The following is a 26,730-nucleotide window of genomic DNA, read 5'->3' as shown; positions in this document are numbered from 1 at the left end:
TAGTGGAAATCAACCAAGATGAAAAGAAATAAAAGAAATTTTAGGACTTCCCTGGTGGCGCAGTGGTTCAGAATCCGCCTGCCAATGCAGGGGACAAAGGTTCGAGCCCTGGTCCGGGAAAATCCCACATGCCGCAGAGCCACTAAGCCCGTGTGCCACAACTATTGAAGCCTGTGCGCCTAGAGCCCATGCTCTGCAACAAGAGAAGCCACCGCAATGAGAAGCCCGTGCACCACAACGAAGAGTAGCGCCCGCTCGCCGCAACTAGAGAAAGCCTGCACGCGGCAACGAAGACCCAACACCGCCAAAAATAAATAAATAAATAAGTAAATTTTTAAATAAATAAATAAAAAAATAAAAGAAATTTAAAAAATAAGGGTACTTGAAGGGACCTCTGGGACAACATCAGCCATACTAACATTTGCATTATGGGGGTCCCAGAAGGAGAAGAGAAACATAAAAGGGCAGAGAATTTATTTGAAGAAATAATAGCTGAAAACTTCCCTAATCTGGGGAAAGAAACAGACAATGAGGTCCAGGAAGCAAGAATCCCAAACAAGATGAGCCCAAAGAGGGCCACACCAAGACACTTTGTAATTAAAATGTCACATTAAATATAAGAGAGACTTTTAAAAGCAGCAAGAGAAAGCAACAAGTTTCAAACAAGGGAACTCCTGTAAGACCATTGGCTGGCTTTTCAGCAGAAACATTGTAGGCCAGAAGGAAGTGGCACAATACATTCAAAGTGATGAGAGGAAAGCGCCTAAACCAATAATACTCTACCCAGCAAGGTTATCCTTCAGAACTGAAGGAGAGGTAAAGAGTTTCATTAACAAACAAAAGCTAAAAGGAGTTCAGCACCACTAAACCAACCTTATAAGAAGTGTTAAAGGAACTTCTCTAGGCACAAAAGAAAAAGGATACAATTAGAAGTAAGAAAATTATGAAAGGAAAAACCTCATTGGTAAAGGCAAACATTTAGTAAAGATAGTGGATCAATGACTTATAAAGCTAATAGGAAGGTTAAAAGACAAAAGTAGTAAAATCATCGATATCTACAATAAGTTAAGGGATACAGAAAAATAAAAAGATGTAAAATATGATGTCAGAAACAAGGCATGGTGGGAAGGACTAAAAATGTAGAGCTGTTAGAATGTGTTCAACTTAAGAGATCATCAATTTAAAGTAGATTATTTATCATCTATCTATCTATCATCTATCTATCTATCTATCATCTATCATCTATCTATCTATCTATATATCTATCATCTATCTATCTATCTATCTATCTAGGTTCTTATACATGAACCTCATGGTAACCACAAATCAAAAACCTACAAAGATAAACAAAACAATAAAGAGAACAGAATCTAAATGTAACACTAAAGATAGTTATCAAATCATAAGGAAAGGGAACTAGAAAAGAATAAACAAACAAAGAAGACTACAAAAACAGCCAAAAACCAATTAATAAAATGGCAAAAAGTACATATCTATCAATAATTACTTTAAATGTAACTGGAGTAAATGCTCCAATCAAAAGACATAGAATGGTTAAAATAATTAGAAAAAAATGAGACCCATATATATGCTGCCTGTAAGAGACTCACTTCAGATCTGAAGACACACAGACAGAAAGTGAGGAGATGCAGAAAGATATTCCATGTAAATAAAAATGAAAAGAAACCTGGGGTAGCAATACTTATATCAGACAGAATAGACTTTAAAACAAAGACTGTAACCAGAGAGAAAGAAGGGTATTACATAATGCCAAAGGGATCAATCCAACAAGAACATATAACACTTGAAAAATGATATGCACCCATATCTGAAAAGGAGTTAATATCCGGAATATAGAAAGAACTCATACAACTCAACAACAAATAAACAAGAAATATAATTTTTAAATGGGCAGAGGATAGACATTTTTCCAAAGAAGGCATATAGATGGACAACAGGCACATGAAAAGATAGTCAACATCACTAATCATGAGGGAAATGCAAATCAAAATCACAATGAGATATCACCTCACACCTGTCAGAATGGCTATCATCAAAAAGACAGCAAATAACAAGTATTGGTGAAGATGTGGAGAAAAGGGAACTTTCACTGTTGGTGGGATTGTAAGTTGGTGCAGCCACTATGGAAAATAGTATGGAGATTCCTCAAAAAATTAAAAATACAACTAACCTATGATCTAGCATTTTCACTTCTGCACATTCTCTGAAGAAAACAAAACCCTAATTCAAAAAGATACATGCACCCCTATGTTCATTGCAGCATTATTTACAATTGCCAAGACATGGAAGCAACCTAAGTGTCCGTGAATAGGTGAATGGATAAAGAAGATGTGACACACACACACACACACACACACACACACACACAATGGAATCTTAGCTATAAAAAAGAATAAAATTTTGCCATTTGCAACAACATGGATGAATCTAGAGGGTATTATGGTAAGTGAAATAACTCAGAGAAAGACAAACACCATGTGATCTCACTTATATGTGGAATCTAGAAAACAAAACAAAATGAAAACAGACTCATAAGAAAACAGAGGGGAGGTGGTTTTGCCAGAGGGGAGGTTGAGGATGGGGAGCTAAATAGGTGAAAGGAATTAAGAGGTACAAACTTTTAGTTGTAAAATAAATGTCACGGGGATATATCGTATGGCATAGAGAATGTCATCAATGGTACTATAATAGCTTTTGGTGGGGACAGATGTTTACTAGACTTACTGTGATCATCTCATAATGTATTTAAATGTCAAATCACTATGTCGTACCCTGAAACTAACATAATATTGTATATCAACTGTATTTCAATAAGAAAGGAAGGGAGGATGGAAGGAAGAAAAATTTAGGGAAGGGATCCAGTTATATGGTTCCAGGTAAGAAGTTAGAAAAGTGAGGGGCAGTGTTCACAGGGAGAGACCATGGAAGCTCATGGAAAACCAAGAGAGGGATGGAAATTTTAAAGAAAATCGAGTGTCAGGAAACTGGAAATCTCAGGGAGAAAAGGCAGGTGAAATGATCTGGTACTAATGAAAATCCCCTATCCGTACTCCAAGGGAATTATTAAGCCAGTTTCAAAAAGAGAGAGAATAAAGGAGAAAGAGAGAAACAGAGATTTTAACTGTAGGCAGTATCGTATAGTGAAACAAATTTTTCATCTTCATTCAGTGACAGGTTTAAACAGTTAAACCCAGCACTAAACAGTAAAATGTTTAAAAATCCATGTTTTAAAATCTATTTTTTCACAGTTAAGACAGAGACTAAAGATGCTCAGGAATTCAGCTCTGAGAACCAGAGGCAATAGGGAAGTCGCTGTCTGAGCATTCCGTCTCCCAGGCAACCCCCAACTCTACACGTTCTGGAACTGCTCTTAAACATTAAATAGGCTTCATTGAAGGCATATCTGGGAACTATAGACCATCATATGGAGGCCAAGTCTTGTAAAGACTGTGGCTTTATGGGTTACACTCTCACTGGCCCCGTCGGCCACCTCTTCTACCTGGACCTATCCTTTATCCTACCTGCTGGACCTATCCTTTATCCCACCTGCTCCAAGGATAGGATTTCGATTGGTCAACTGGATCTACCTGCATCTTCCTGACTAACCCAAACTATTTGACCCACGGCTGCTTTATTTATTCCCACAGTTTGCTCTGCCTTGGAGCACCTCCTCGGCCTCTGTGTCCCCTCTCTTCCCCAGACATACATGTCATAACACCAGAGTATTTTGTGGCATTTATTAAGTTAAATGTCTGTCTTCCCTTACTAAATAAGGACTTTGGAAGCAGTAGCGATGCCTTAGTGATCTTTGTGTTCCCAGCATCTAACACAGTGGGGGATCTATTAAATGTTGGATGAATAAATAAATTTTCAAAGGCTAATCCCAAGGGAAACAGATCATGTTATAAATTCCTCAGCTGGAACCCATAGGAATCAGTGATGTTCCACGCAAAAGCCTTATAGGGATAGGAATCCAGAGTGTTGACCTCAGGTCTTCTTGGTCTATTAAAAGTGTGGGACATACTGTGAGCCTAAAGACAAATATCCTTTGAACTAATCTGATTTATTTCTATGAAATTCTTTGCTTAGGTGTTGTGAGCTCTGTTTCTAATGTGCAAATTCTGCTTTCCTTAGAAATTGAAAGGGGCTTGAGACATTTCTTAGGTAGTTTCAAGACCAAACTGCTTTTGAGAGTTAAGGACTTCCTTTTCTGACTGTGTACTAGAAAAGTTAGCAGTTAGAGGTGAGAGTGGCAGAGCCTTGCCGATATGAACATAATATGGAAACTCATCATCCAAATTGAAACGTAAAACATAAGCAGTAGCGATCCAGTTCCACTGAGGGGCTGGAATGGGCTGAGGAGGAAGGGATTTTGGATGAAAGTGAAAAGAAGTGCAGAGGACCATTGGAAACATACTGATTTTATATTTTCTCTCTAAAAATAGACTTGCTGCTGGTAAAATGGACTTTTTCTAGCCCTGGTTATACAATTGCTGGATTTAGATGCCAGATTCATGTTGCTTCTTATTGCAAAATGCCTCTGTGTTGCATTTTGCCTCGTTTTCATTTCTGCCATTTATTAGGTCACTGAACTTTCTGTGTTTACTCACAATATCAGAAAGACATGGGGGGAGACTCCACTTATCTTGGGACCTCACTCTGCTGTTCTTTTACATTTCTTCTTATATTTTGATCATTTTTATCTTCTCTTCTTTCTTCCACTTTATTGCTCACATCATTGGTTTCCTACCCAAGTCTGGAAGTGACCTTAAGAGGCTACCTAAGCAGAAGAGCATGCACTGTGTCTTCAGACTTTCAGACATGGGCTGCCACTACTCCATGGGGTGCCTTTGTGTGAGGTGGGAAAAGGCATCCCTTCATCTGGGCTGACGCAGCCCACACTCGGGTGCTCGGCTTAGTGAGCACAGGACAGACTGATTTCAGGACCAACTCTATTATTCACTCGTGTGACACGAACAACCAGCCCTACCGGAAGGTGCAACCCTGTTCAGAAAAGAAGAGCCCACAGTCTTGCTTAAATAAAGCATTATAGCGACCATTATTCTCATGATGAAAATACTCTTCTTTAAAGTCCTCTTAAGGGATGAATAACCTTGGACACACACTTATTTCTTCAGTTTTCAGTAGTTTACAGGTCCTTAAACACGACTCAAGGTTACATCATGGCTTTCTGAGGCCAGTAGCATCAAATCCAAACACCACGATCTAATTTGCTAGGCCATCTCTTCTTTTTAGTGCTACGTCATCACCCCACATTTTGTCTTCATTTCAGCAAACAATTAATGAGCATGGACAATGCGTCAAACTCTTGAATCCCATCTTTTGTTCCTCTCCAGCGTGGCATTTTCACTTCAACTAGCCCTGTGACAAAATAGGCATCCTTGAAATCTCCAGACAGAAGGCTCCTGAGCTGTTTGGCAAGCCCTGGGCGTAACTTTCTGCTGCTTCAGACCTGGAATCCACAGAAGAGAACTCATGGGTCAGTTCCTCCAGCCCTGCCTGGCATTTCTCTTGGTCACCCTCACCCTCCTCCCCACAAACCCACACGCCCGCTTCAATACAATGTGCTCAGAATCCTGCTTGAAGTGCACTCGTTCAACGTCATTTGAGGGGATCTCTAGGTACAAGCTCCACATAGAAAAACAATGGTAAGTCTTTATTCACACAGTAGTGTGTTATTTAGAAAACCCTTTCATATGCATTAGTCCTCTACACAGACTTGCCAATATTTGTCATCTGGTCTTTCCCCCAGCGTGGAGGTTCTCAGCCTTTGTTGCACTTTAGAATCACCTGGGAGCTTTCATAAAGTGTGGAGACCTGGGCTCCCTGCCCCGGAAACGGAAACAGAATCTCTGAGGGTGGGTGCTGGGTGCAGGTTCCTTTGTTTGTTTGTTTAGTACCAGGTGATCTTTTTTTTTCCTATTTCTTTTAAAATTAATTAATTAACTTATTTATTTCTGGCTGTGTTGGGTCTTCGTTTCTGTGCGAGGGCTTTCTCTAGTTGCAGCGAGTGGGGGCCACTCTTCATCGCGGTGCACGTGCCTTTCACTGTCGTGGCCTCTCTTGTTGCGGAGCACAGGCTCCAGACGCGCAGGCTCAGTAGTTGTGGCTCACGGGCCCAGTTGATCCGCGGCATGTGGGATCTTCCCAGACCAGGGCTCGAACCCGTGTCCCCTGCACTGGCAGGCAGATTCTCAACCACTGCGCCACCAGGGAAGCCCAGTACCAGGTGATCTTAATGAAAATCACTGCCTGCCTTTCTCTTTGCCAGTCTTTACCATTTTTAGAGCTCAGAATTATCCAGATACTATACAGAACACCCAGCATAGCACTGGTCAAAGAGATGATTCTTTTCTCTCCATACATCCTCATTAGCTCCCACCCAATACACCAATTGACTTTGTCTCCTCTGTGTGAACATATCCAACCTACCCCATATGACCATGGAATATCTATACGTTATCATAGAATTATTGTTTTCTCTTTGCATGTAGATTGGTTTATTTAAACAAAATGGCAACTGTCTCAAAGATGGAGGCTAATCTTTTCTATTCTTTGTCTCCTTCCATAGTGCTAGCAAAGAGCTTCTGAACCACAATAGACAGTAAACGGATGTTGATTACAAGTAGAACCTATCCCTTTTGCTTTCATTTTCCTTTGATATGAAAATCAAATAGGCTTCAGAGAACGGTGTTAGAGCGTTGAAATAAGAGAAATATGTAACCTGGAAAAAAAACAAAAGCAAAACCAAGATGTCCAGTAAGAAAAAGTAAATTTATATGTACTGCAGATTTAGTACCTGTCAGAGTGGTTAATCCTTTTACATATGAGCTCATTCAAATGTTAAATGATTTCATTCAGAACTTCATTTGGGAAAAGTTGCTAAGTTTCCATGTTACACAAAAAGATCCAACACTCTCTCTAGAATCTCCAGTAGGAAAAGTAGGATGGATGAGTCCAGAGCTCTACTTTTATTTTGAGCATAAAATTGTTGCCTGGATCTTAGTCTAATCTCTGCTATTAACTAGCTGTGACCTTGATATGTCATTGAGTTCATCAGAGCTCTTTAGTCCCAGAGTTCTCCATAGTAATAATGTTAATCAAAATAGCCAACGTTGATGGAGTACTCGCTATGTACCAGACACTGTACTGGGCATTCTTCAGGGATTACTTCACTTAACCCTCACAATCACTCCTTGGGATGGTTATTATTATTATCCCTAACTGAGGAAACAGAGGCTCTCGGAGATTAATTTGTCCAAGGTCACAGGGGAGATGCATTTTAGTGGAAACATATTTATTCAAGCCTGGCTCAAATACCCATTCCCCTCTCCCCACATCTGTAAGCAGAGCACCTGATTCTGGGCTCCTCGAACACTTCAGGGAGGCTGATATTTTTGCGCTTATCACTTGCCCCTTTGTAGTGTGTTGATTGTTTTTGCATGTCTCTCCCAGCATACTGGACTTTGAATTCAGGGTTTAGCAATTAATATACTATCAGTATATGTGTCAAGTTAGTGGTATGAACTCTCATTTAGCTCTCACAACAACTTTGTAAGTAGAATTTTTCTTGTTTTTACAGATAAAGGCTGAGAGAGGTTAAGTAATTGGCTCAAGTTCACACAGAGCATAGAAACTGGAGTCAGGTTTTGACTCCAGACATCAGACTGTGCCTACTCTGTGCTGGCATCCCTGTCCACTCAGTTGTCCGAGCCAATCCAGAAACCAGTGTTAAGTTAACTCAACAAGGAGACCATTAAGACGGGTGGTGCCGGGCTTCCCCGGTGGCGCAGTGGTTAAGAACCCGCCTGCCAATGCAGGGGACACGGTTTGAGCCCTGTTCTGGGAAGATCCCACATGCCGCAGAGCAGCTAAGCCCGTGTGCCACAACTACTGAGCCTGCGCTCTAGGGCCTGCAAGCCACAACTACTGAGCCTGTGTGCCACAACTACTGAAGCCCGCACACCTAGAGCCTGTGCTCCACAACAAGAGAAGCCACTGCAATGAGAAGCCCGTGCACCGCAACAAAGAGTAGCCCCTGCTCGCCACAACTAGAGAAAGCCCGTGCATGGCAACGAAGACCCAACACAGCCAAAAATAATAAATAAATAAAATAAATAAATTTATTAAAAAAAAAAAAAGACAGGTGGCACTAATGCCATGGCAGCCTACGTAAGCAAACCCAAATCGAAATGCAAACCTAAGGACAACCAATCACAAACAGCCAACGAGGCTTTCAGCTATAGCCAACCAATAATTCCTTGCTTTGCTTCCACCTTCTTTGTATAAAGTCTCTCCCAGAGTTCCTGTTGGTGGAGGGCTCCTAACAACTTCTGATCTGGCGCTGCTCCATTCCAATTGGTTTTTGCTCAAAGAAACTAAAAAGTTTTAATATGCCTCAGTTTATCTTCTAACACCAAGGAAGCATTCTGTACAATACTTCTCGGCTCGTGATTCTCTCCCATCCCCCACTCCCCTCCAGTCGCTGTTCAGTCCATCACCTTGTCCCCGTCCCCTCCATCACCACCGCCTTCACTCACCTGGATTACTGCAATGGTTAGTGTAAAAGATTTGGAATTTTGGCTGACCTCCAAAACAAAAAGGTTAAAAATTATCGGTGACTTTCATAAATTGCAAGCATTTCTTATTATGTCCCTTAGAGACAAAGACATACTTCCGCACACTCAACCCTGTGTAGCTTAAATCATGGTTCACTGGGAAGTTAGAATTGTGTTTTCACCTTGTGACATAAATTTCGGTATGAGGATCAACACACTTCTCCAATCCTATAAATCATATGAAGCAGCTGGATAGTTTCCAAGATTCTAACCTCATTTGCTGATTGCATTTACGAGTTTATTTCAGAGTCTGCCATTTGGGACCCAATTGTGATAATTGCACTTGTTTTCCTGAGTTGTTGTTTTTAACCCATTTCATTGCTCTTTCTCTCTGGGGCTGGGGCCTTGCCTTGCTCTTACCTTCACTAAGCTGCATTTCTGGTTTCCTGCCTTCCTACCTTGGGATTGAATATCATATGCTCCTGATATGCTATTGCTATGCTCTGTCACCTGTAGGGACACTTGATCGTGTTGTGTTAAGACCTCCATGCAGTACTGGCTGCCCGCCCTTTGCTGCCAGCGTCCTTCAGAAAACTTCCTCTCATGCCCCTGAAACAGATCTGTCTCCCAACTGCCTGCCTCGTCTCGGGGTGGCCCTCTTTACAAGCACTGGAACTAGTTTAGACCCATAAATGTCCCTTTGATATCTACTTATTGCAAACACAAGAGAAACTTCTTCAGAGCAAAGGAAGTCAGTCATTTTTGGCAGTCGGTTCAGACGGTTTCAACAATAAAGCTTCTCCGAATATTAAGGTCTCCTGCTCGTCTGGGAACAAAGTACTCTAGCTAATATTGTCAGATGACCTGCCAAAAAGAAAGGTCACTCTGGTAGGAGTTCCACATGCTATTTAAAGATCAGACGGTCCTTGGATGGGAAAGCAGCAGATATATGGCCAGGGTTTTAATGAGTCAGAGAAAGGTACAATGTGGCAAAATTTGATAGTAAACGAAATTGTTCTCTTGAAAAATAACACTGTCCGTTTATTCTGTTTTGTAATTACATTTAAAGTTATTGTCTTCATTGAAGTATTGTGAATTATTTGTTAGCATTATGTATTTAACTTGTTAAGTGAAGACGTGTTCTTGAATGAGAGGAAAACAAACCTGTTTTAATCTTTTTGTAATAGCCTTAGGAATATTTCTAAAAGTTGGAGCTATGTCTCAAGGGAGAAAATGGAGATCATGAGTAAATGAAACAATCTCTCTCCATATTTATTATGTTTACCCTCAACTCCATCTAATAATTGATGCTTGTAAGGCTATTCCTTTTTTGCTCTACCAATCCTTCTTCTCCCTCTGATTGTTCTAAATTTGTTTAGAAATAGCAACTCCCCAAAACTAGAGTTGTCTGTTCCACTTTCTCCATTTTCCACTTCCTCACCTTTCGTTCACTAGTTTTGTGTGGTTAAACATTCATTTTTCACTTTATTATGTCCATGCAAATGGCATTCACAGCTTAATGTTGTGTGTACTATAATCATGAGGTTTCTCTTTACCATTTGCTTTTTCCCTACAGTTAATAATTGCCTTTTCTTAAAAATTGCTTAATTTTCCCTGTCTCCTAATTTCTCCCACATCTTCCAATATTCTATCAGTCCACTTTTCCATAAGATTAAAGTACATAATGCATCAAGTCCAATTCCAAAATAAATGAATTCTTTTAAATTTGCAAGGGCTATGACATACAGCTCTATGTTATAAAATTTGAAAATCTTGGCATTTTAAAAGTAGAGTGTTTATGAGTGTCCTTTTAAAAAAATATGTAGACCATTAAAAAATATTGATAAATCATACCATCTTCAAGTGGCAGCACTTCTCTGGGAGGCAGTAAAGCTTAGGGGCTGAGTGTCTGGTATTAGAGTGCCAAGCTTCAAATCCTGGCTCTGTGCTCACCTGCAACTAGAGACTCACCATCTTGTGCCTCAGTTTCCTCATCCATAAGATGGAGATAATAATACCTACCACAAGGATTCTTGGAGGTTTAACCTAGATAACATATACTTATCTATATACTATAGATAACTATGTTATATATATTATATATAATTATATATCTATATATCTATACTCTATAAAGTATATAAAGTATTATATACTTCATATAATGCCCGATGCACAGTAAACACTTAGTGAATGTTAGGTATTATTTAGCACAATAGCGAAGGAAGAAACAATATTTAAAATACTGAAAGACTTTATCTAAAGCTCATGTATGAAAAATATGAACACAAAATTAAGAGGAAAGTAATAAGCTGGAATAAAATCATTTGCAGCGTGTGTGACAGAACAAAAGGTAAACATTTCATATATCATAAGCCTTAGATAAAATAGAAAAACAGGCAAAGTACATAAATTCTGTGGTTTATAAAAGAAATAAAACTGGCTATATGGGGACTTCCCAGCGGTCCAGCGGTGAAGACTCTGTGCTTCCGCTGCAGGGGGCATGGGTTCAATCCCTGGTCTGGACTCCAAGATCCCTCATGCTGTACGGTGCAGAAAAAAAAAAAAGGCTATATGAAAACATATCTGCTTTCATTTATAATAAAAATTGCATATTAAAATATAATGTATACAAAAAAAGAGAGAAGACAAATTGCTAATATCAGACATGAAAGAAGGATTATTACTACTGATCCCACAGTTATTAAAAGAATAATAAAGGAGTGTTATCAACAACTCTATGCCCACAAATATGATAACTTGGATGAAATGGACCATTTCTTTGAAAGACACAATCTACAAAAACTCATACCTAGGAGAAATAGACAATCTGAAAAGTCTATATCTATTATGGAAATTGAATTAGTAATTAATAATATTCCAAAACAGAAAGTACCAGGCACAGATGGATTCACTGGTGAATTCTACCATACATTTAAGGAAGAAATGATACCAATTCTCTACAATCTCTTCCAGAAATAGAAGCTGAGGGAATACTTCCTAACTCATTCTATGAGTCCAGCATTACCCTAACAGCAAAACCAAACAAAAACATTAAAGAAAGGAAAACAAGCCAATGTCTCTCATAAACATAGATGTGAAAATTCTCAACAAAATATTAGCAAATCAAATCCAACAACGTATAAAAAGAATTATACACCATGATGAAGTAGAATTTACTCCAGGTACATGAGGCTGATTCAACATTTGAGAATCCATTAATGTAATTCATCACATCAACAGGCTAAAGGTGATCATATGATTATATCCATAAATGTAGAAAAAGCATTTGAAAAAATCCAATACCCATTCATAATTCAAACAAACAAAAGAAACCTTAGCAGACGAGGAACAGAGGGTAACTTCCTCAACCTGATAAAGAATGTCTACAAAATACCTACATCTAACTTCATACTTAATAGAAACTAGATGCTTTCTCCCTAAGATTAGGAGCAAAGCAATGATGCCCCCTCTCACCTCTCCTTTCCAACACTGCACTGGAAGTCCTAACTAATGAAATAAGATTAAAAGAAGAGGTAAAAGGTATACAGTTTGGGAAGAAAGAAAACTGTCTTTGCTCACAAATAACATGACTGTTTGTGTAGAAAATCCCAAAGGAAGAACAAAAAACCTCCTGAAACTGATACATGATTGTAGACAGGTTGTAAGATACAGATGAATGATACCAAAGTAATTGCTTTCTTATATACCAACAATGAACAATTGGAATTTGAAATTTAAAACACAACACCATCTACATTAACACCATTTACAAAAGAAAGAAAAAGAAATACTTAAGGAAAAATCTCCAAAAATATATACAAGATCTAGCTGATGAAAATTACAAAATTCCGATGAAAGAAATAAAAGAAGATCTAAATCAATAGAGATGTATTCCATGGATAACGAGAGTCAATACTGTCAAGATATCAGTTCTTTCCAATTGGATCTATAGATTTAACTCAATTCTAATAAAAATACCAGCAAGTTAGTTTGTGGCTATTGACAAATTGATTCTAAAGTTTACACGGAGGGCCTTCCCTGGTGGTGCAGTGGTTAAGAATCTGCCTGCCAATGCAGGGGACATGGTCTGGGAAGATCCCTGGTCTGGGAAGATCCCACATGCCGCGGAGCAACTAAGCCAGTGCGTAACAAATACTGAGCCTGCGCTCTAGAGCCTGCGAGCCACGACTACTGAGCCCATGCACAACAACCACTGAAGCCCATGCACCTAGACCCCGTGCTCCATAACAAGAGAAGCCACCGCAGTGAGAAGCCTGCGCACCGCAACGAAGAGTAGCCTTCGCTCACCGCAACTAGAGGAAGCCCGCACGCAGCAACAAAGACCCAACGCAGCCAAAAATAAGTAAAATAAATTTTTTAAAAAAGAAGTTTTTATGGAGAAGCAAAAGACCCAGAATAGCCAACACAATATTGAAGAAGAAGAACAAACTTGGAGCACTGCCACTATCTGACTTTAATTCTTACTGTAAAGCTATAGTGATGTGGAATTAGCAAAAGAATAGACAAATATATCAATGGCACAAAATAAATAGCTCAGAAATAGACCTACACAAATCTAATCAACTCATCTTTGACAAAGGAGCAAAGGCAATTCAGTGGAGAAAGGATAATCTTTTCAACAAATGGCGCTGGAAAAACTGGACATCCGCAGGCAAAAAGAAAAGGAAAGGGCTTCCCTGGTGGCGCAGTGGTTGAGAATCTGCCTGCCAATGCAGGGGACACGGGTTCGAGCCCTGGTCTGGGAAGATCCCACGTGTCACGGAGCAACTGGGCCCGTGAGCCACAATTACTGAGCCTGCGCATCTGGAGCCTGTGCTCCGCAACAAGAGAGGCCACGATAGTGAGAGGTCCGCGCGCCACGATGAAGAGTGGCCCCCGCTCGCCACAACTAGAGAAAGCCCTCGCACAGAAGCGAAGACCCAACACAGCCAAAAATTAATTAATTAATGAATTAAAAAAAAAAAAAAAGAAAAGGAAAGAAGGAGTTGACACAGACCTTACACCTTTCACAAAAATTAACTCAAAATGGATCACAGACCTAAATGTAAAATGCAAAACTAAAATTCTAAGAAGATATAAAAGGAGAAAATCTAGGTGATCTTGTGTTTGGCAATGAGTTTTTAGATTCAACATCAAAAGTGCAATCCATGAAAGAAAAATTAAGTGGAACTTCATTAAAATTAAAAACTTCTGCTCTACAAAAGACACTGTTAAATGAATGAAAAGACAAGCCATAGACTAGGAGAAAATATTTACAAAACACGTATCTGATTAAGAACTTATATCGAAAATGTACAAAGAATTCTCAAAACTCAACAATAAGAAAACAAACAACCTAACTTTAAAAATGGGCAAAAGATCTAACACCTTAACAAAGAAGCTATAGATGGCAAATAAGTATATGAAAAGATGCTCAACACCATATGTCATTAGGGAATGACAGACTAAAACAAAAAGGAGACTCCTATTAGAATGGCCAAAATCCAAAACAATGACAATACCAAATGCTGGAGAGGATGTGGAGCTACAGGAACTTTCATTCATTGCTGGTGGGAATGCAAAATGGTCCAGCCATTTCAGAAGACTGTTTCTTACAAAGCTAAACTTAGACTTATTGTACAATCCATTAATTGTACTCCTTGGTATTTACCCAAGTGAGTTGAAAATTGTGGCCACAGGAAACCCTGCATTTCAATGTTTATAACAGCTCTATCATACTTTCCTGAACTTGGAAACAACCAAGGTGTCCTTTAGTAGGTGAATGGATGAACAAACTGTGGTACATTTATAAAATGGAATAGTATTCAGTGATAAAATAAAATGAGTTATCAAGCCATGAAAAGACATGGATGAACCTTAAATGCATATTGCTAAATGGAAGAAGCCAACTAGAAAAGGCTATATACTGAATGATTACAGCTATATGGCATTCTGGAAAAGGCAAATTATAGAAATAATAAAAACAGTAGCGGTTGCTAAGGCTTCTGGGGGAGGGGAAGATGAGTAGGTACAGTACAGAGAATTTATAGGACAGTGAAACTATTCTGTATGATACTGTAATGGTGGATACATGATATGGTGAAACATGATAATACATGACACCATGAAACATAATGGATGCAAACAAACACTTGTCCAAACTCATAGAATATACAACACAGAGTGAACCCTAATATAAAGTAAGGACTTTAGTTAAAATAATATATCAATATTGGTTCATCAATTGTAGCAAATGTACCACACTAATGCAAAATTTAATAATAGGGGAATCTTTGGGGGTGGGAGGAACGTGTATGAGAACTCTATACTTAATAGTCTATTAATATATATTTTATATATCATTGTATATAATGATATAACATGTTTCACCCATGACATTTCAAAATTGTTTTTGTATTGCAATATCCACTGTTAGTGAGGATGAAATCTATTCTCCACTCAAGGCCTGAGTTATCCACTTTTTAAATTACATATGTATTTATACATATAGTGTAGGTGTGTGTGCGTGTGTGTATACCTTCTTTAAAACCTCTGGTTTTTTCTCAGTGTTCTCTACAAAAAAGAAAATTCATATTCGCTCCTATCCTTATAGAACCTAGAGCAGTACCTAGTCCATAGTAGATTTCCAGTAAATATTTGCTAAATCAATGTTGAATGATATGTTGAACGTAGATGACTAACTATCAGTGCACTAAAATGTGCTGTCATCTAGTTCATACGTACTTCTCCATCTTATTTCTAATGTTATAATGATAGGCATTGCCAAATGCCTTGCTGATATCTGGATACAATGTGCCTATAGCTTTCCCCTGCTGTGTCAGACCACTAACTCCAATCCATCTCAATTTGGCTTATTAGAGAGTATGTGGAAAAAATAATAAGGGCAGTTATTATTACTACTGTTTAGTAAAGGGCCCATGAGATGTGGATTAAAAGGCACAGTTGTTCATTTAAATTCTATTTCCCCAGTGTTCTTAAAAACAAAGTAGAGATTTGTTTGAAGTTATTTGGAAGGCTCTTTGAAGTCCTAGACAGTATGGTTATTCATACTGCCCTAACAGTATTTTATTACCATTATTATTCCTTAACAAAAAAAGCACACATTTTTAAGTTCATCTTTGAGTAAAACTGAGCCTCTACCTGAAGACAGGCCACTGAGCTGTGCCCAACTGTGAAGAAATATTAAAATCCATTTAGATCAACTACAATATCAGCATATTGGTGTTACAAATATCCAATTATCTATATTTAAGCACCACAGATAAAATAAAAATAATGCCTAGAAGATTCTTATGTGGCAGTCAGGCTTTGAGAACTTGACTTCAATTAACTACAAAGACAAAGAAATGAGCATTCATTAAGAACTCTGTACTTCACAGAAGGGTTAAAATTTGCCATGACAGGGAGTTGCTACCCAATAGCACCATCTCACCTTCCATTCTTGGGTTGGTTATACTCTGAGAAGTGGTGCCAAAATTTGCCTATCAAGAAATTATGCTGCACTGCAGAAGTACATGAGTTTTCAGGCTATGCCAGCCTGGACGCTGCCTGGGAAACTGTCACTGGTTTCTACTACAACTAGAAGGGAAAGTGTTCCCAAGGCAAGAATGTTTTCAGAATTCTGTCTCTCTCTGGCCCCTCTATAGCTCCTGCAATCCTCACTGCTTCCCTGTCTTCTACCCACTGCTCCCATTTGATAGGATTCTATGTGGTTCCCCATTCCCAGATGTTTGCTCTAACTTGACTCCCTCACTGTCTAGATAGAAGTAAAAAAACCTGGATACTGGAGCCATATTCTCTAATGAAGCAATCTGCTAGAGCAGAGTGGCTCCTGCCCACTTAAATGGTACATGTGTTCTCCAGTTTGCCACAATCCCCACTATTCCCTAATGTCTCCAACACTGAGGCTGAGTATTAAGTTTTTATTTACCACTATACTTTCACTTCTGTTTTATCCTTATGGTAGAGAGGTATTTCTCTGTTCCCATATATAATATTTATCAGAAGTGGCAAAACACGAGATATGAGAGGTTTAAGAATTTTTTTTTTTAAATATAGTATAGTCATCCCTTGGTACGCACAGGCGATTGGTTCCAGGACCCCCAGAAGATACCAGAGTTCATGGATGCTCAAGTCCCTCATATAAAATGGCATATATTTGCATATAACCTATGCACATCTTCTTGTATATTTTAAATACTCCAGATTATTTACAATACCTAATACAATGCAAATGCAATGTAAATAGCTGCCAACACGTGGCAAATTCAAGTTTTACTTTTTGGGACTTTCAGGAATTTTTTTTTTTTTTTTAATATTTTCAGTTCCCAGTTGGTTGAATCCACGGATGCAGACGGAACCTATGGAACCAGAGGGCCAGCTATACAAGTCTTAGAGTTAACAAAGACTACTCCTACATGTTTAATATGCAAAATGATTGTCCATACAACGAACAGACCCTGTTCCTGTACCCTCTTCCATCTCACGTCTAATCCCTACAGCCACAGGAGCTTGCAACTCCTGGTCTTGTTCTCAGGCGTCTGGGTGTTCCTGGAGTGTGTCTTAGGTTCTGGATTAGTCCCAGTTCTCGCTAGTTTCCTTAATCCCCCACTGCCTACAGACCAGGACAGGCAGGTCAGACATCTAAAAGTAAAGGTTCTGGTGGCTCTAATTCTCCTCCTCATTTACATGCCTCCTTGTCCACGAATAAGCTGATTTCCACAGTTGAGCCATAATATTTCCTCCTAGTTTAGCATTAATGCTATATATTCGGTGATTCTTAGAGTAGAAGAATCTAAATACCCTAGTTCAGTTACCTCCCTAATCATTTCGTCTCCTTGTAATTGAGGTTGTGTGTAGATTGTTATAACCAGCAATTCATTTAGCCAATAGTTTTTTTTTATGAAAATGAAGGAGAGGGAGGGAGAGGAGGAGGGAGCAGAGACAGGAAGAGGAACACAAACAGGGCTCAGTAAATGTGAACCATAATATGATCAATAGTTGGCATCAGGACTAGTGTGTTTTTTTGTTTTGTTTTTGTTTTTTTGGCCGTGCTGCACGGCATGTGGGATCTTAGCTCCCCGACCAGGGATCGAACCTGCACCCCCTGCAGTGGAAGCATGGCGTCTTAACCACTGGACCACCAGGGAAGTCCCAGGACTAGTGTGTTTTACTCTGAATCCTCTCTCCTTGGTAATTCCTTCAGCCTACCGGAGACAAGGCAAAACTGTATTTCCATTTTCTGCACTCTCTCTTTATATTAATTAATTAATTAAAAAAATCCTAGGTTTTTAAAGGACCTGTTCTGTTGGAAAGGAAAGTGAAGAAACAGATCTGCGTGTAATCATCCGCCTTCCACTCTGCACCCCCAAATCTCAGCACACCTCTGGGGAATAGACTGCTTAGCCAGTGTCCCCCTCCATAAATAGATGGCTGTCTGAATGGCCAGGGGCTTTGATAGACTCATCCAGAAGAACTGGAGTCAGCTTCATTGGCATCCAGATAAAATGTCTCACTGCTCAGATTGGCAGGGGCATTGAATGGGATGTCCGCAGACAATCAGAGTACCAAAAGCTCATTAGGAGAAGGTGTAGCCCAAGGTGACCCTGGTGGTCTCTGGCTGAGGATCTTCAGGGGAAAAAAATCTTTTTAGGTCCTAAGAGACATCCCGTGGTACAACCACCAAGAAAAGGGACTTTAGCCCAAAAGTGACAGACGGAGGACTAAATTAGTTTAAATCTTTGTCCCCAGATGTAAAAGAAATGATTAGGAAATCTCAGTGTTGGCTTGAAAAAGTGTGTGGGATTGGTTGAGAGCCAGCCGGCAGCTGGGCTCATCTGGGAGCACAGATAAGAGTTGAGACTCTGTAATTAGCTCCAGGAAAGAGGAAGCCCTGAGCCATCCCCCACCCCACCCCCGAGCAGCCTGAGGCCACAGGGCCATGCCCTCCAGCTGGCTGAGGCTGCCGCTCTCACCGAAGCCCTCTGACGGAAGTGCCATCTCTCTCCTGATAGGACGATGGTGACCCAGCAGATCGACAGGTGGCCAAGAGGAACTCCCAACGGCCCTCTTCTCCTCTGAGCATGGGTGACAGTGTGGTATGCCCCGGACCTCTCTTCCTTCCTCCTCTGGACTAAGCCCTGATGGGACAGGACAATAAGGAAATCGCCCTTTCATGACCCTGTGAGTATGCATTCCTCATCAGCAGACTCGGCCCCAAGGTAAAGGACTTGCTTCAGGCTGGTGAGCTGGGCCCTGGCCCCTGGCCATCAATGATACGTCTCCTGTTCTTAAGACATCCACCGAGAGAACTTATTCAGACAAAACATTTGGGGGCTTTTTCTATTTAGGACTTTCCCACTTAAAGAAATAAGAAGCTCCTCATCTAGTTTTGTTTGACAGCCTCAGCAGACGACAGGCAAAGTTTGCAGATTTTTCTTAGGCTACTTCCTCCTAAAATTTGTCTGTGGTTAATCACGCTCTGCAAGAGACAGTTTCTCCTTCAGCCTGGGGGCTAACATTCTGTGACTCCACCAAATGTCCAGGATTTCTGAGCCTGCTGTCACCAGACACAACCCCGAAACCCAAACAGTAACACTTTAGGTGATGGACTTGGGGAAGTCAGTTTAGCGCCAGGCTTTGTTCCCCAGAAGTTGTGAGTCAAAACAGTCTGCCTGGCTTGGCCACAATATTTTAATTTCCATTTCCATCACCTTTCTTTTTTTTTTAACTTTCTATTTTATATTGGAGTATAGTTGATTAACAATATTGTGATAGTTCTAGGTGTACAGCAAAGTGATTCAGTTATATGTATACATGCATCTATTCTTTTTCAAATTCTTTTCCTATTTAGGTTGTTACATAATACAGAGCAGAGTTCCCTGTGCTGTACAGAAGGTCCTTGTTGGTTATCCATTTTAAATACAGCAGCGTATACATGTCAATCCCAAACTCCCTAACTATCCCTTCCCCCCAACCCTTCCCCCCCGATAACCATAAGTTCGTTCTCTAAGTCTGTGAGTCTGTTTCTGTTTTGTAAATAAGTTCATTTATATCATTTCTTTTTAGATTCTGCAAATAAGCAATATCACATAATATTTCTCTTTCTCTCTCTGACTTACTTCACTCAGTATGACAATCTCTAGGTCCATCCATGTTGCCACAAATGGCATTATTTCGTTCTTTTTAATGGCTGAGTAGTATTCTATTGCATATATGTGCCACATCTTCTTTATCCATTCCTCTGTTGATGTACATTTAGGTTGTTTCCATGTCCTGGCTATTGTAAACAGTGCTGCAATGAACACTAGGGTGTATGTATCCTTTCAGACCATGTTTTTCTCTAGATATATGCCCAGGAATGGGATTGCAGGATCATATGGTAGCTCTATTCTTAGCTTTTTAAGGAACCTCCATACTGTTCTCCATAGTGGTTGTATCAATTTACATTCCCACCAACAGTGCAATAGGGTTCCCTTTTCTCCACACCCTCTCCAGCATTTATTGTTTGTGGATTTCCATTACCTTTCTTGATGTGGCACCACTATAGGCATGTAAGTGGTGAGGTGCCCGGTACTGAGGGTGGGCAGAGAGCAGGGGCGGGGGGAGTTGGCTGGCTCTGGGCCTTGCTACTTCCTAGCTGACTGGCCTGGGGCAACCCCTGACCTAAGAAATCCCTTCCCTCATTTCATCTTCCTCCTGGAGACAGGAACACTAACCTGGCATGGTGGTTTAAAAGGTAACAACTAATGGACACCTAATGTCTGGATGGAAATTAGACTCCCAGTAAATGATGGCAATAATTATTATTGTTGACTTTGTAAAAAGAGTTAAAACACTTAAAGTGCTCAGAATAGTATACTTGATAAGTGTTTGTTATTATTTATTCTTGTGATCTAAAGGAACCCAGATGCCTTATCACTTTGGGATCTGCAGGCCTCACTGAGGTAATGCTATGTATTTGGCTAACATGCCTATTGAGAAAAGGCAGAAGGTTTGATATTTTCAGAAAATTTTTCACACGATTTAGCAGGTTAAATTCAGCCTATGAAAGGGAAGTGAAATTGTGTGATCTGCGTCTTAGGAAGAACAAAGACTGCAGGTCAGAGAATGGGGTGGAGGAAGAAAATAATATACCTGGGAAGTTAAATTAAGAAGCCACAGCAGGACTGCAGATCTGAGCTGAGGTCAAGGCTGTAGGGAGAGAAGGGGACTTATCCAAGATGGTTCAGCAGGTAGAATCTACCCTACTCCAGGTGGATGAAGGCAAGGGAGGAATCACAGATGACCTTGTAATTTCTGTCGTGGGGCAATTAAGTAAATGTTGGCTTCACTTACTGAGAAGAAGAACAAGCTTGGGGAACAGGCTCATTAGTTTAGAACTGATTTTAAATTGGATCTTTGCATAGTTGCAGAGTTTATTCAACCAGCAACAAAGAGACATTTCTTTCTCCTTAGGAATTTTTGTCATGTATTTTAAAACTACTCCGTGATTTAACTAGTATGCATCTCCAAGAATAAAAGCATATATGGTACATAAACACGATCAAAGTTTTTTGTTCTGATACCAGTATATCAGGTGACTGAGTCAACAATTATGCAACACTTAGAAATCATGACTAAGAAAATAGAATATCAACATATGATTCAAAGATTTACAGTCATAGGTTAATTAAACTGGTGAACACTAGATTCAGAGAAGTGGAAGTAATTTGTAGTTCTCCATCTTCATTTTTTTTAATGTATTTCAGAGATTCAACAACAAAATGTGTTAAGGAAAGGAATGTCCTAAAGGAGAAAGAAAGGAAGGTAATAAGAAATAACCAGTAACATTATTTTTGTAAATAATAATTTGGAAAAATATTTAAAAGCCTACTATTTTATTGGTAGAATGGAATAGTGATACACATTTGATTTATAAAACAAATGATGCCATTTGGGGCAATCATTATCTTTATAAAGCAAATGTCCTTCTGAAGAGGGTCTGACCAGAAGCCACTTTTCACAATGCTATTTTCAGTCATATGCATATCTTCAGTAAGATTTTTCTTTTTTTAAACTTTGTTCTCATGGAATTTTTTTTTAAATTTATTTATTTATTTATTTTTGGCTGCGTTGGGTCTTCGTTTCTGTACGAGGGCTTTCTCCAGTTGCGGCGAGCGGGGGCCACTCTTCATCGCGGTGCGCGGGCCTCTCACTGTCGCGGCCTCTCCCGTTGCGGAGCACAGGCTCCAGATGTGCAGGCTCAGTAGTTGTGGCTCACGGGCCTAGTTGCTCCGTGGCATGTGGGATCTTCCCGGACCAGGGATCGAACCCGTGTCCACTGCATCGGTAGGCAGATTCTCAACCACTGCGCCACCAGGGTAGCCCCCTTCAGTAAAAATTTTCAAATCCTTTTTCAGTGATAGAAGTGATGCCCTAACGTAAGGCTATAACTGCATTTCCAACATTGAATGACAATCATCTGCTTCTGTGTTTCTCCCTGACTGACTGGGAACTCTTGAACACAAAGACTGTATCTTACTCAGCCTCATACCCTAGTGTCAGGCACTGTGCCTGGCTCTGGAGGCACTCAGTGAGATTTACGTAACAAAAAAAGAAAGGAAGAGTAGCATGCATCAAAAATATTAAGCAATTTCTGGGCTTCCCTGGTGGCACAGTGGTTGAGAATCTGCCTGCCAATGCAGGGGACACGGGTTCGAACCCTGGTCTGGGAGGATCCCACATGCCGCCGAGCAACTGGGCCCGTGAGCCACAACTACTGACCCTGCGCGTCTGGAGCCTGTGCTCTGCAGCGAGAGAGGCCGCGATAGTGAGAGGCCTGCGCACCGCAATGAAGAGTGGCCCCCACTCGCTGCAACTAGAGAAAGCCCTCGCACAGAAACCAAGAACCAACACAGTTAAAAATAAATAAATAAATTTTTTTAAAAAATTAAGCAATTTCTACCTTCCAGGACAAGACAACTTCAAGTTCAGGAATTCTACAGTAAATAATGTTTAAAATATTAGAACTTTTCTCTATAAATGTGGTATGACCAAATTTCAGGTAGCTTTGAAAATAAAGGAAATTATTGCATCCATAATCCTCCCATGCAGATGGATGAAGGGTTAGCATTTTGGTTTTAGCAAAGAATAATGCTACCACTGTTAGAATTAATGTATAATGCCACTTAAAAGCATGCATTTAAAAAAAAATACACCCAGTTTATTTTATTGAAGTATAGTTGATTTTAAATGTTGTGATAATTTCTGCTGTACAGCAGAGGGATTCAGTTATACATATATACATATACATTCTTTTTCATATTCTTTTCCATTATGGTTTATCACAGGACATTGAATATAGCTCCCTGTGCTATACAGTAGGACCTTGTTGTTTTTCCATTTTGTATATAATAGTTTGCATCTGCTAACCCCAAACTCCCACTCCATTCCTCCCCCTCCCTCCCTCCCTCCCCCCTGCAACCACAAGTCTGTTCTCTATGTCTGTGAATCTGTTTCTATTTAATAGATAAGTTCATTTGTGTCATATTTTAGATTCCACATATAAATGATATATGATATATGTCATTGTCTGACTTACTTCACTTAGTATGATAATCTCTAGGTCCATCCATGTTGCTGCAAATGGCATTATTTTGTTCTTTTTATGGCTGAGTAGTATTCCATTGTACACATGTACGACATCTTCTTTATCCATTCATCTGTCGATGGACACTTAGGTTGTTTCCATGTCTTGGCTGTTGTGAAAAGTGCTGCTGTGAACATTGGGGTGCTTGTATCTTTTTGAATTATAGTTTTGTCCAGATATATGCCCAGGAGTGGGATTGCTGGATCATATGGTAGCTCTATTTTTAGTTTTTTAAGGAACCTCCATACTGTTTTCCGTAGTGGCTGCATCAGCTTACATTCCCAAAATATCCATATTTTTAAAACCTGACAGGGTTGTGAATAGCCCCCTCCAATATGACAAGTTGAGAAGTAAAAGGCATTTTAAAGAGGAATTTTTCAAACACAGATCATGAATGTAAAAGGTAAAGGGAGATCCTTTGCCAGCTTTTCTTGGTGAGAGAAAAAAGATGCTCCCAGCGTTTTGCAGGTCTAGGATGGAGCTTCTTTGTTTGCATAGTTTATGCCAACATGGATTGTGTATAGGAAATTTGTTGTCACTAATAAATAGCTAAGTCAACTGACCCTTAACATAAAACATCTCAAAAAGAGTGTCTTCAAGCACTGGCCTGGGGTTGGACAAAGCTGTGTTCTTACAGATATGGTGAACAGTGAATTTTAGAGAACTGGATGTTCAATGTTATTCAGCCTGAAAAAAAGAAGGAAATCCTGTCACCTCCATCAACATGGATGAACCTTGGGGCCATTATATTAAGTGAAATGAGCCAGACACAAAAAGACAAATACTTGTGATTCCACTTTTGTGAGGTGTCTATAGCAGCCAAATTCACAGAAACAGAAAAGTAGAATGGTGGTTCCCAGGGAGTGTGGAGAGCAGCAAAAGGGGAGTTATTGTTTAATGGATAGAGTTTTTCAGATTTGTAAGATGAAATGGTCTGTTTCACAACAGTGTGAATATACTTAACAGTGCTGAACTGCACACTTACAAATGGTTAAGATGGTGAGAGAGAGAGAGAGAGAGAGAGAGAGACTGGAATCAGAAAACTAAGCCAGTAGTCTGGAGTCTTCTAATAAAACGTAATATTATTTAGAGGTGAGGGACATTGCTAAATAATTCAGGGCCCAATTCTCCTAGGGTATTAAATTATTCTTTGTGAAAAAGGTTTACAAACTTTTATTTTTCCTGATTTTCCTGAAATTCATGAACCGTGGCTCTGGGACTATGGGACCAAGATTCAGGAGGCCTGGTCCTTGGTTCAAGCTCAGTAGTTAGCCATTGAAAGTCTATTTTTATACTGCTAAATTACTAAGATAATTTAGTAATTATTTTATATTACTAAAGCATGGTTGTATGTATACTAACTCCTAGAATAAATTGAACATTGACCAAGTGCCAAGCACTCTGCTTATAACTTGGCCTGTTCAATCTCCACAAGTGGAATTGGACCAGAGAGCTTAAGTAACTTTCCCAAAGTCACTCAGCTCGCAGGTTACAAACTTCGGACTCTGAACTCATGTCTTCTGCCTGCATAGGCCGTGCTCGGAACCATGAAGCTACACTGGAGCAGAAGAGAGAAGTCACATGAAACATTAAATTTCTAAGAAAGTTTGCAGAAAAGTTAAAGCAATCCTGACAGAATGAGGTCTCTATAAATTCCGTTACTCCGAAATTGAGTTATTTGTAGTGAGGTGGATGGACCTAGAGTCAGTCATACAGAGTGAAGTAAGTCAGAAAGAGAAATACAAATACCGTATGCTAACACATATATATGGAATCTAAAAAAAAAAAAGAAAAAAAAAAGTGGTTCTGAAGAACCTAGGGGCAGGACAGGAATAAAGACGCAGATGTAGAGAATGGACTTGAGGACACGGGGAGGGGGAAGGGTAAGCTGGGACGAAGTGAGAGAGTGGCATGGACATATATACACTACCAAATGTAAAATAGATAGCTAGTGGGAAGCAGCCGCACAGCACAGGGAGATCAGCTCGGTGCTTCGTGACCACCTAGAGGGGTGGGATAGGGAGGGTGGGAGGGAGACACAAGAGGGAGGAGATATGGGATATATGTATACGTATAGCTGATTCACTTTGTTATACAGCAGAAACTAACACACCATTATAAAGCAATTATACTCCAATAAAGATGTTAAAAAAATTTAATAAATAAACAAATAAATAAATAAATTCCGTTCCTCTCATTCCATCCATCCTGGTGAAACCATGACCTGGGCTCTTGCCAGCCTGTAACCTCCCAAACTCTAGCAACTCTAGCCTTGCTCCTGTACAACACAGAAGTTTGCATATACCGAATTAGTGCAGAATTGAGTCCAGTTACTAAATTCAGCTCATGAGAAGTTTTGATCCAGTCTCAAAGTTCTTTTTTTTTTTTAATTTTTTTTCTTTTTATTTATGTATTTTTTATTTATTTTTGGCTGCGTTGGGTCTTTGTTGCTGTGCACGGGCTTTCTCTAGCTGCGGCGAGCAGGGGCTACTCTTCGTTGCGGTGCGCAGGCTTCTCATTGTGGTGGCCTCTCTTGTTGCGGAGCACGGCCTCTAGGCCCACAAGTTTCAGTAGCTGTGGAGCGCAGGCTCAGTAGTTGTGGCGCACGGGCTCAGCTGCTCCGCGGCATGTGGGATCTTCCCAGACCAGGGCTTGAACCCGTGTCCCCTGCATTGGCAGGTGGGTTCTTAACCATCGCGCCACCAGGGAAGCCAAAATTCTTAATATACTCTCAGAGAAGACTTTGTGCCCCCAAAGAAACAAATTATTCATATGTGCTTGAAAGTGCGAAATGCAAATGCTCTAAAGAGAAAAGATCAAAAATACGTACTGTTTCAAGTCATACAAGCAAAGAAAACACATATTTTTTGTGATTTGCCAAATTTGGTCCTCTTTTTAAGGTAACCAGGCATTGATCTGAACACAAACACACACCAGCTGGCTGAAATAAGTGCATTTATAAGTAAATATTTAGTGGGCTCATTTCTGACCCGCTTGAAACACTCAGTTCCAAGAAGATAAGAAAAATAAGTGTTCCTTAAAATAGAAAATGTGGCTATAATGATAATGGCTCATAGAAAGATAAGTCTAAATTAATCTGTGGCTGGAACTATTAAAAAGTTGTTAATATTAAAGGAACCATCATTTCTGCCCTTATATTCAGAATACTTTTTCACTAAATTATATTTCGCTTCTGTGAGTTTGCTTTTAAATAAATCATGGTTTAAAATAAATTATAAATTTCTAATGGCACATTAACATAAATAGAAACTGAAAGGCAAAACCCCAATCCGACTAAATACCATCCTTGCCTACTCCGCACCTGCACCCACGTGGCTGAAAACAGACTAGAGAAAACCGACCACCCCTGCTGGGCATCCTCAGTCGAAATAAGGGCTCCCAGCTTTAAGTGGGCCTCCGTGCTGTTGAGTAATGGCAGCCTCTTTATCCCGCAGATGACAATTTCATACCTTCTTC

The 26,730-nt window shown here is 39.8% G+C and overlaps 1 protein-coding gene across 6 annotated transcripts in view; it reads left to right on the top strand.

The window, feature by feature from the left end:
- PCED1B (PC-esterase domain containing 1B) overlaps window positions 1–26,730 on the top strand; it is a 148,954-nt gene that overhangs the window by 101,323 nt on the left and 20,901 nt on the right. For 2 of the 6 annotated variants that reach the window (XM_082422624.1, XM_082422621.1), the window contains exon 3: window positions 18,638–18,806. The exons of 2 other annotated variants lie outside the window; for them this stretch is intronic. The gene's annotated coding sequence lies outside the window, so the exon portion shown is untranslated. Of the gene's footprint in view, window positions 1–351; window positions 5,522–5,618; window positions 5,691–18,637; window positions 18,807–26,730 lie in introns of those variants that run through there. 2 more of the 6 variants (XM_082422625.1, XM_082422626.1) reach the window with 2 other exon arrangements.

This window comes from Balaenoptera physalus (genome assembly GCF_965194825.1).
Source record: "Balaenoptera physalus genome assembly, chromosome: 13".
Taxonomy (NCBI): domain Eukaryota; kingdom Metazoa; phylum Chordata; class Mammalia; order Artiodactyla; family Balaenopteridae; genus Balaenoptera; species Balaenoptera physalus.
Note: the sequence above shows the minus strand (reverse complement) of the source record. Positions and strands in the feature narration are given on the sequence as shown.